Source organism: Corvus brachyrhynchos, unplaced genomic scaffold (genome assembly GCF_000691975.1).
Source record: "Corvus brachyrhynchos isolate BGI_N302 unplaced genomic scaffold, ASM69197v1 scaffold46, whole genome shotgun sequence".
In the NCBI taxonomy this organism is placed as follows: domain Eukaryota; kingdom Metazoa; phylum Chordata; class Aves; order Passeriformes; family Corvidae; genus Corvus; species Corvus brachyrhynchos.
The window spans coordinates 2,262,949-2,272,525 of record NW_008238838.1 but is presented as its reverse complement, the minus strand read 5'-3'; positions in this window follow the sequence as shown (position 1 = coordinate 2,272,525).

Here is a 9,577-nt window from a genome sequence, read left to right as displayed (position 1 = left end):
CCCCCACTGCTGCATCCCACCAAACTCCCTGGCATCCAGCACCACCCGCACCCCCTTGGCATCCACATCCCCTACATTCCCCTGCCATCTGCACCCCCCCACATTTCCCCTTTAGCATCCACACACCCCTACAGCATCCTTGCAACCCCCTGCCCCATAGTTCTTTCCCACTGGGGAAGAGTGGTGAGGGTGAATCCCTCCTGGAGTGACAGCAGTGATGCTGTGACTCAGTTTCCCCACCTGCACGATGGTGGGAAGGATTCACACCCTCCCCTCCCCCGTGTCCCACCTGCCTGGCCCAAAAGGAAGAGGGGCACCTGCTTCTGGGGGCTGATGTCTGCAGGACAGCCCCAACAAACCCCTTCCCCTTTTACACCTAAACCCATGTGGAAATGGCTCTAAAAGCAAATTTAATAAGGAGAAACTCTTCAGTTTGGAGCAGAACTCTCCTTTTAGTCCAGATCAAGGGGTTTTTTCCATGCTGTAACCACGCTCATCTGATTCCTCACACCAAGCCCACCTCCTGCTCTGAGCAGCATCTGGGCCCCTTGGATCCAGCTTAGGATTGAGCACGCTCCTGTTACTTCAGCTCCTTGCACATGCCAACTACTGGTCCCTATTTCACACCACCAGAAATAAAATAGGCTTTTCTCCAATTCAGGATTCCCAAACCAAACACATCTGTCCACACCACAGCCCAACATCAGGAGCATGACACTCACACGCCTACACAGAAAAGGTCCTTGAGACCAAAACCTTAAATTACTTCCACGCTTTGTCCAATAAAAAAGAATATCTGAGGCTCTGAACCCCAAGACACCCCTTTAAAACAACCTAAATAAAAAATATCACGTTAAATATTATTTTCATAAGTGATAGGGATGTCTCATTTCGTTGCTCGAGGTAACTCACAGCCCCTTCAAACAACATTATAGCCAGAAAAAAATGACAAAGAAGGGAAAAAAATTAAAGATATCCTGGCTTTTTGTATTTATGCCTCCTCAGAGGCTTCCAAAAATCTGAGCTGTTCACTTTGCAATTCAGAAGAAGACTCGGCTGCGAACTCTTGGAAATCCAACTGTGTTTCTATCTCTATCACCCGAGAGACTCTGCGAGTCACATCCAGGCCAGTCTTTCTGCTTCAGGAAGGTGACAAAGCACAGGTCCCTCTCCTCCAGCCCTATCAACAGCTCTGACAATGACTCAAATGTCAAACGTCAGGAGGGATTGGCAGCTCGGGCTGGATGTTCCCACCAGCCCTGTTTGATGCCTGCATGTCCCTGCCACCAGCCAGCCCAAGGCTCACCTGTCCCCAGCCACGGAGAAGATGCATTTCACCCGTCCCTGGGTGTTCCCCAACACCTCCCCTGCTGTGATCCATCAGTTTCCATGGGGGCTTGCCAAAAACGTGGCTGCTGTATAGCTGCAGGCTGATGCAGAGGGCCCTTTGCTCTCCTTCTTTCCCCTTCCCAAGGCTTGGTTCAATCCACAGACCTCAAAGAGGTCCAGTGGATCCAGAGCTCTCTACCACCACATCCTGGTACCACCACAAGCATCCTACACCCTGCCAGCGCCTCCACCACCTCCCAGCTCATTAGGATGGGCAGAGCTAACGAGCAGAGCTAACGAGCAGAGCAGCACTGATGACCCAGTCCCGGGCTGCACTCGTGGTGCAGCAGGATTCTTCACCAGGAGCAAATACAGGCTATGGGGTATTTAACCTTGTCCTATCCACCTCACGATGTCAGCACTTGGAGCGTTCCTCCAGCACAAGCCCATCGCCGCCCCAGCCATCTCCAGCTGATGGAAAACCCTTGGAAAGGGGGAAGGACTCCTAACCCCAATGCCATCCCAACCTCTCCACTGCTTCTCCACCATCCCATCTGCATAAATTGCCTACAATAAGATGCCACGGAGCCATTTTTACCACCCTTGGCAACGCTCCTGCCTTTAACCCCAGCTTGCCGAGCCAGCGACGGCGCTCGGAGCAGCTGGAAGTGGTCGATTAGGTTAGTTTGGTTTATTACCAACACATTAGGCTTTAAAAAACACAACTTCCCTGCCTGTTTGCCTAAGCAGGGAGAGCAGTTTCTAAGTCAGCCCTACGCAGTCGCTGCTCTTCCTACAGATTTGCTCCATGCATTATTAATCCACACAGCGCTCGTTCCGAGCACGGATATTTACCCGATGCACCAGAGCAGCTCTTAAGGAGCCTTTGGCTTGTGGCTTTGTGGAACATCAACTTTTCATGTTGAACAGCAGGTGATGTTCAACAGAATGCCTTGCAATAAATGCCTAATATCGCCATTACGCTCATCCATATCTATGTGCTGGGGTGATAGGAACGTGCAGATAGCAGGGCTGCACTCCTGAGATAGGGATGGGGGGAACAAGTTATTCATTGGAAATCATATATAAATATATATTTGTACCTGGTGTTAACCAGGGACACCATCCCTCCATGCATATCGAGATGCAGAAGGCCCCTTTCGGCAGAAATTCCTGCAAAATTTATATGAAATTCAATTTTTTCTGCCCCTAAGTCTGAATAAAAGCCCAAAACACAACACCTTGGCTAAAGGTCTGCAGGGAAAAAAAAAAAAGTGATGTGCTGCTTTGCAAGGAAACCTCTAACTGGCTCTAAAAGGAGCGCTGTGACCTTGCTGAACAACACTGCATAATTTTTAATAGACATTTTTCGCTGGAACTGACATACTCCCAGGCATGGTTTTATTCCACTAACATTTTTTTCCAGAGGGAAATGCCATGTTTCATTGGATTTTTTTCATCATCCCTCCATATACATCCCTATAATTACTATATGCATTACAATAGCATTGGCATGCCTTTGATAAGATCCTGGTTCCATTATGTTCAACTCCGTGTGTACACCCGGTAAAAACAGTCCCTCCCTTGAGCTCTTCAAGTCAAAATAGAGAAAGCACAGGAAAGTGTTGAGACAAGAGCAAATTACTTCTCATTTTAAGGCTGGAAAAATAAGACTTGGGAAGGCTAAGCCACCACGAGGGGCCAGGGGGGGATTTTCCAGCTGAGCCACGAATTGAACCAAAATCTCCCAGATTTGGAGGGTTGCACCTGCTTCCCCTTTCAGTGTTTCTCCATCTGAAATCACTTTCTGCTTGTGGCTCACCAGTGCAAGGGGAGAGTTAAGGCAACGCTTCCACCACTGCCAAAAATACCAGAGATGAATTACGTGCAAAATGACCCTTTTTTCTTGACAAGGGGGAGAATTTTTAAAGCTCCACACACAGCCCGGCCCACGTGTCCACACAAAAGCATTCCAGCACCCCCGTGCCCTGGCGTGCAGGGGACACACGGAGCCAGACAGACGCGTGCCCATGGGTGCCCGGCTTTGCTCCTTTAATTACACCTCCTACGGGTGAGAAAGATAAGCCCAAACGGAGCAGCTGCATGAAGGGAGGAAGCCTATAAGTTATTCATAAGTTCAGGCTCAAGCTCCTCTCTTGCTTTCACTCCATGACACCTTCAAAACATATTATTCATCTATTTTTTCCTCCTCTGGGAAGAGAGATGGTAATTGTAGTAAATATATCACTGCCAAGTCATCCTCGCAGCCTCCGAGCCTGCACGGCGCGAGGGGTAGGGATCTGAGGCAGCAGATTTGGGATGCCTGGGATCCGTGAAGGACATCCTCAGGCTGCCGTGGGGACCAAAGCACTGGGGGAGAGCCTTCATCCACTCCCATCATCTCCACCATCCCATCCTTTGGGATCAAAGCCCCACAACGCCCACTGAGCACCTGCAAAGAGCGAGTTGTTCGCAAGACTTTTCCACATCCAGCCCAGCAGAGCTCAGACTGGGACACCAACTCCCTCAGGATGCTGCACCCCATTTTCATCCCATCCCGGTGGCACTTGGGTCGATTTTGGGCTCCGTTTCTGTCTCAGAAATAAAAATAAAAGCCACTCTCACCAGCATCCCTGCCTGCAGAGAGCCTTTGGAAACAAGAGCCACAGCTCAGAGGTTTTGTTTGCCCTCTCAAGGCTGTTCCAGACAGAATAATGCTCCTGCCAACTGAAGCAGCTCTCCTTGAGCTCAAGAGGTTAGTTTTTCTGAATGCAGCGACACGGATCCTCGTCTCGGCCCCATAGCACAGAGGATTGTTGTATTCCAGTGCAAAAATAACCCTGAAAGCAACATCTATGGCCACACCAGGGAGGGGAGAGGGCTCCGGCATCGGCGCAAGGCGTCTGGGAGGGGAGAGAGACACGGGGCATGGATTTTATTTGTCCTCGATTCCCAGGGAGGTCATTTACTGCAGTGCCCCTGGCACTTCCCCAGCCCTTTCTAGCACACTTGATTCTTGTGAGTTTTCTTAATCTCATCTCCTTCATTGGTTATTGCTCTTTCAGTGCTGAACTCAGCAAGATCGCCTGTGTTTAGAGAAAGATTAGCGCTGAGTACATTAAACACGGTAATGCCATGTACTGTAGGGCACCGGGTCAGCGCCCTGGCCCCCAGCGCCCACAGCACCTTCCCAAATCCCAGACCTTCGTCTGAGGCGGCTTTTAGCTACGTCTCCAATGCCTCTCGCATCCCAGCACCTCGCAAGGAACCCTTCGGAGATAAAAACCCCAGCAGCTCTAGCACTGAGCACATCTTGTCTCCCCTTCAAATTGAACCTGGAGTTGGACTTGATGGGATCACCCCGCCTGGCTCGGGATGTTCTGTGGCTCTGTGATGGCAAAATAAGTGCTGAGGGACAATGTGGTTTTCACAGCAGAAGAAGTAGAAAGAAAGGGTGGATGGAGAAGGGTCTGGATCAGCCAGGCAAAGTGCCCACCCGGACGCAAGGAGCCACCCAGAACCTTCCCCGGCTGAATGCTCCCAGCCATCCCAAATCTGCAGGCTCAGGGGGAGCAGTGACCTGCAGCCCTGCAGGAGGGCAATGCCCACAGTGCCAAGCCCTTATCAGTGCACAAGGATGGGGCATCTGTGTTACCTAAGAAAATGTTATTCTCTGGGAGGTTTTATTCTCTACATAAAATTTCCGATTTCAAGCAACACAGAAGCAAACCAAGGTGGTAGGAGCCTCTGGAGAGGTGCTCAATGGCCGTGCTCTGCTTGGTCCCACTGTTCCCTTCATTCATTCCCTTCCCCCAAACAAACCATTTTTCTCCGTATTCCAAAGATATTGCCGGGATGCTTTCCAGCACCCGCCCGCCGGAGCACGTGCTGCCATCAGTCCCCATCCCAACCGGACTCTTATCGTGGCTCACCACCTCCCATCCCCGCTTTCCAGCTGACTGAATGTCTGTTTACCTACGGATTACAAGGAGGCAACAAGGCCGTGGGGGAAGAGGCACCGTTGCATGGGCAAAGGCTCTGCAAACAGATGGCTCAAGGAGATAGCGGCTGTTTGCTGCCTTGTGTGTGCTGCTGGGCTTGAGGGTGACAGCCCTGGCACATCCCTACCTTCCCTTCCTTTTTTTTCCCCCTCTTCAAGTTCCCTCTCCGTCTTGGGGAGTGAAGACAAAGACTCAGCCAGCTGCCCAAGTCTGTCCTGGAAGGTATTGGAAGACATAGTCGCCCTCAGATTTTTGTGTTTATAACCATCCCTTCCAAGCTGAAAATGAGATTTTCCATTTTTGGGGGGAAATAACTCTTGCACAACTCTTTTCCAGCTCCTCTGAAGCTCAAGGTCACAGTGAGGTGGCTCAGCAGTGACCCACGACACCAGCTGGACTTGTGGCAATAAAGAAACCTGCAGCCACCTTGATGTCTCAGACAATCCCACCTTCAGAGAGCTCTTCGGGAGCTGGGAACAGACAGAAACCCACCCGATGTTATTTACTGATGGATATTCTCCTTTCTGGAAGGTGCAGCAGTGGCAACACCTTTGTTGAAGTGCTCAAAGCCACCCAGCCCCTGCTCTGCTCCCGAGAGCTGGAGCGACACCTCCGGATCCAGCCCAGCCTCCCATCACCAGCCGAGCCCTGGCAGGTCTCAAACACCGGATCCTTTGTACTCCAGATGAAGGGAAAAATAAACGCGCATGTTACAAAACACTGGCTGTGATGAAAGCGCCATTGGAGACCCTGCAGACTGTCTAGGGATTTTTTTCCCATCTAATTCACATCTCCCACTCTCCATCTGCCAAAAGAGAAAGCCAGGTAAACCAGCCCTGGGAGGAACGGGATTCATGTTCCCCGAATAACCCTCATTTGCAATTTTAGCTTCTTCCGCTCATCCTGCCACCCCAAACTAATTGCATTCCCCACATCCCCCTCCTCCTTCTCCCCCATCCCAAGCTTTAGAAGCCCGTGGTGTTATACAGCAGGCTCAAAGCACGTTCGAGATTAGTCCTGCAACCTGCCCGGCAGAGTCAGAAAATTGAATGTGGTAGGAAAAAAAAAGGGAAAAGGGGAAGAAAAAAAGGAAAAGAAACCAGAAAAAAGAGTCAGCTCTTGTCAGGAGTGTGGTAGTACAAGGAAGTAATTTTTCTCTCCCCATTTCAGCTGGACGTTGCTGTTTATGTCCGCTGCATCCTTTCTTCTCTGCCGTGCAGCTGTAGCATTGGAAAATTGGAGAGGGGAGGCACGGGGGGGGAAGGCAATAGCAATTGAAATTGGATCCTATTGAATTTTCAATAGGACACCAAAATACATACATATTTCAGCGTGCAATTGCATGGACGTGTAAGTCAACAGTGGAATCTGTGAATGGTCGTTTGGAATAATTACAGTGGGGGGAAATCATCGGAATAATGAGCAGTTGCTCCCGGAATATTCAGGGAAATGAAATGTCGACTGCTGTTTATTAAACAGGGCTTTATTTCCAGTTTAGGGTGTTTGGGATGGAATTAGGTGGCAAACACACAACGTCACTGAATGACTGGAAAACCTGGGATGAGTGATGCTGCTCAAACCGCTTTATTCATTCCCTCCATTCTTTCCCTCTTTCTGCCTTTCCTCGTGGTTTCCTTATCTTTCCATTCCCTTTCAACCACAGCAGCCTCTGGAAGGGGCTGTCAGGCAGCTCTGATGCCACAGGAGGAAGAAGGATGGTCCCTGCCCTCCAAGCTCCCCATGGACACCAAGGGATGCCAGCGCTGGGCCGGAGCAGCCGGCAAGAACGGAAGAGAGTGAGGTGGGATGGCACCGAGAGAGCCAGAGGGTCACTGCTACCCAGCTGAAATTTCCAAAAGCTTTGAAGTTTTGGGTTAGGTTTTTTTCCCCACCAATATCCTTGGGAAGACGCTGCACAGCCTGCCCACACCCCCACGCCTCCAGCACTGCTTGGCACACACTCATCTTGTTGTTTTCTTTAACAAGACCATAAAAAAATGCTCTGCAGCACAGCAGAGAGCCCAAGCACGGCCACCAGGTTTGGAATGTCCACTCGAAAAATTAGCAGGAAGAGCACACAACCCTTACATGAAAACCAGGTCGGTTCTGGACACTTGCATTTAGGGAGAAATACGAATGTGACACCTAACAGACATTTTGTAACACGGGTCTCAGCTTTGTGAAATAGAAGGTAAAACATCAGAAAGCCGTGGAAGCCTCAGAAATGCAGAACCCACAGCATGCTGCGGGTTGTTCCTGCTGTCCCCACATCCCAGAGGGGATTGGAATGAAGATGTTGCATTTGGATCCCGATAGAGAGCAGAGGGGAGCAAAAGGAGGGGCAGGAGGCTACTGGGGAAGGGAGATGGGGAGCACTGAGTCCTTATCATTCTCTCCCTCCTCCCAACTCTTCCCCAGCTGCTTGTGCATCCTCCGAGCACCGGATCAACTGAGGAAGGAGAGATGAAGTTTTAAGGAGATGGAAGTGCCTGTGTGTATATGCACATGACTTAGACATCTCAAAAGATTTCACACTGTATTTCACATAATTCACGTTTCTAAGCTTCTCCCTTTGCAATGCAGGAGGTGAGCATAAATGAGACAGGCCAAAAGCCTTATAAGCTTTGAAACATCTCCAGGTTTTCGAAATCATATTGAAAATATTCCAGTTCTGGATGGAACAGGGCTATCTAATGCCAGCCAGATGAAACCACGCTCCCAAAAACTCCCAGTGCGGGCACTTTGCACCTCACAGGCACAGGATAAACCACCCTCAGGGCTTCGACGAGTGCTCGGTGCCCTTCAGGCACACATCATCTTGCAATCAGAAAACCTCAAACCTGGAGAAAACCAAAAGCAAAAATAAGGTACCTCAGAGACGTCTTCTCCTCGAGGTGATGCAGCATCCAGCATGGCCAGAGAGTTGGTGTGGCTTCAAATCAGCCTGGTCCCGCCTGCAATGAGAAGAGAAGGATGCTCATCCCACACAAAATGCAGAGAATTTTACTGTTTCTTGCTATTTTAGTCACTGGAGGAACCAGTAAAGCTATTTTGAACAACTTTTTATGAGCATCACAAAGTGGCCTAAGGATTCACACAGAAACCTTTCCTGTTGCACAGAACCCAGAGCTGGAAAATGCCAGGAGCTCCACAGCAGTTTTGGGGCCTGTCTATTTTGGGGGTAACACTGTCCTCAAGCACTGGGCACCCTCTGCTCACACCAGGATTTGTACACAGGGATGCAGGAGAAGTGCCTGGCTTAAGGCATGAACCGAGCAGGGAATCCTGGCTGTGTCCCAGTAAGAACAGGGGCCCAAAACACTCAGATCCATTGGGGAAAAAATACAGACTGACTATTAAATGTACAGACTATAAAATAACACCACAGATCATGGAGAGCTCTGCCACATCCCTCCGTCCTAACTCACAATATCTCTTCACCCTCTGCAATTCCCTGGCCTCTCTTTCTCTGCAGCGCCTCTGCTCTGCAGCGAAGCCAACTTCTGGCACTGGGAGAAAAAAAAAAGCCTAAAAAGCCCCACAACAAAGCAACGATCCAACACAATAAAAATAAATTAAAACCCCTAGAGGACACTGAGGAGAGTTGTGGCTCCTTTTACTGCGTTTTCCAAGGTGCTGTTTAAACACAGGGGAAGGTGCATAAATACATCAGCTCAGCCCTCTGGCCTGCAGAAGCGTTGGCAGAGCACAGAGAGCACCGGGAGCTGGGATAATTACAGCTCTGTCTCCCTCCAGCCACAGCCCTGCCTGGGATCTGCTCCCAGACAGCTCCTCCAGCCCCACACGACGGCATCTCAGCACTTCCATGGTGGAGCGGGAGGGATGAGAAAGAACTGGGCGAGACGATATCACGTTGCCTTCCCAAATCATCCACTCCTATGCAAAAACGGTCAAAACTGAGTCATTGTCTCGGTTTTGAAAGACAGGTGTCTGCTAAGGAAGGCAGAGGCCCCCCTTGAAGTGGCAGATATAACCCCTTTTCCCTCCAAGTTATTATATTTTGAAATCAAGGGCCTTTAGGCGAAGATGTGGGAAATAGGAATAACAGTTTTTTACTCTATATATATATATATATATGTATATAACCAGTCAAACAAAACAACAACAACTATGGCAGTAACAGCAATCACAAACCCAGCCCCAGCCTTCTCGGCTGTCGGGCCCTTTCCCCTTGGGTGCAGTTCTGCTCGCAGCCGGCAGGGGCGCTGGCGGCTCCCGGTGAGCAG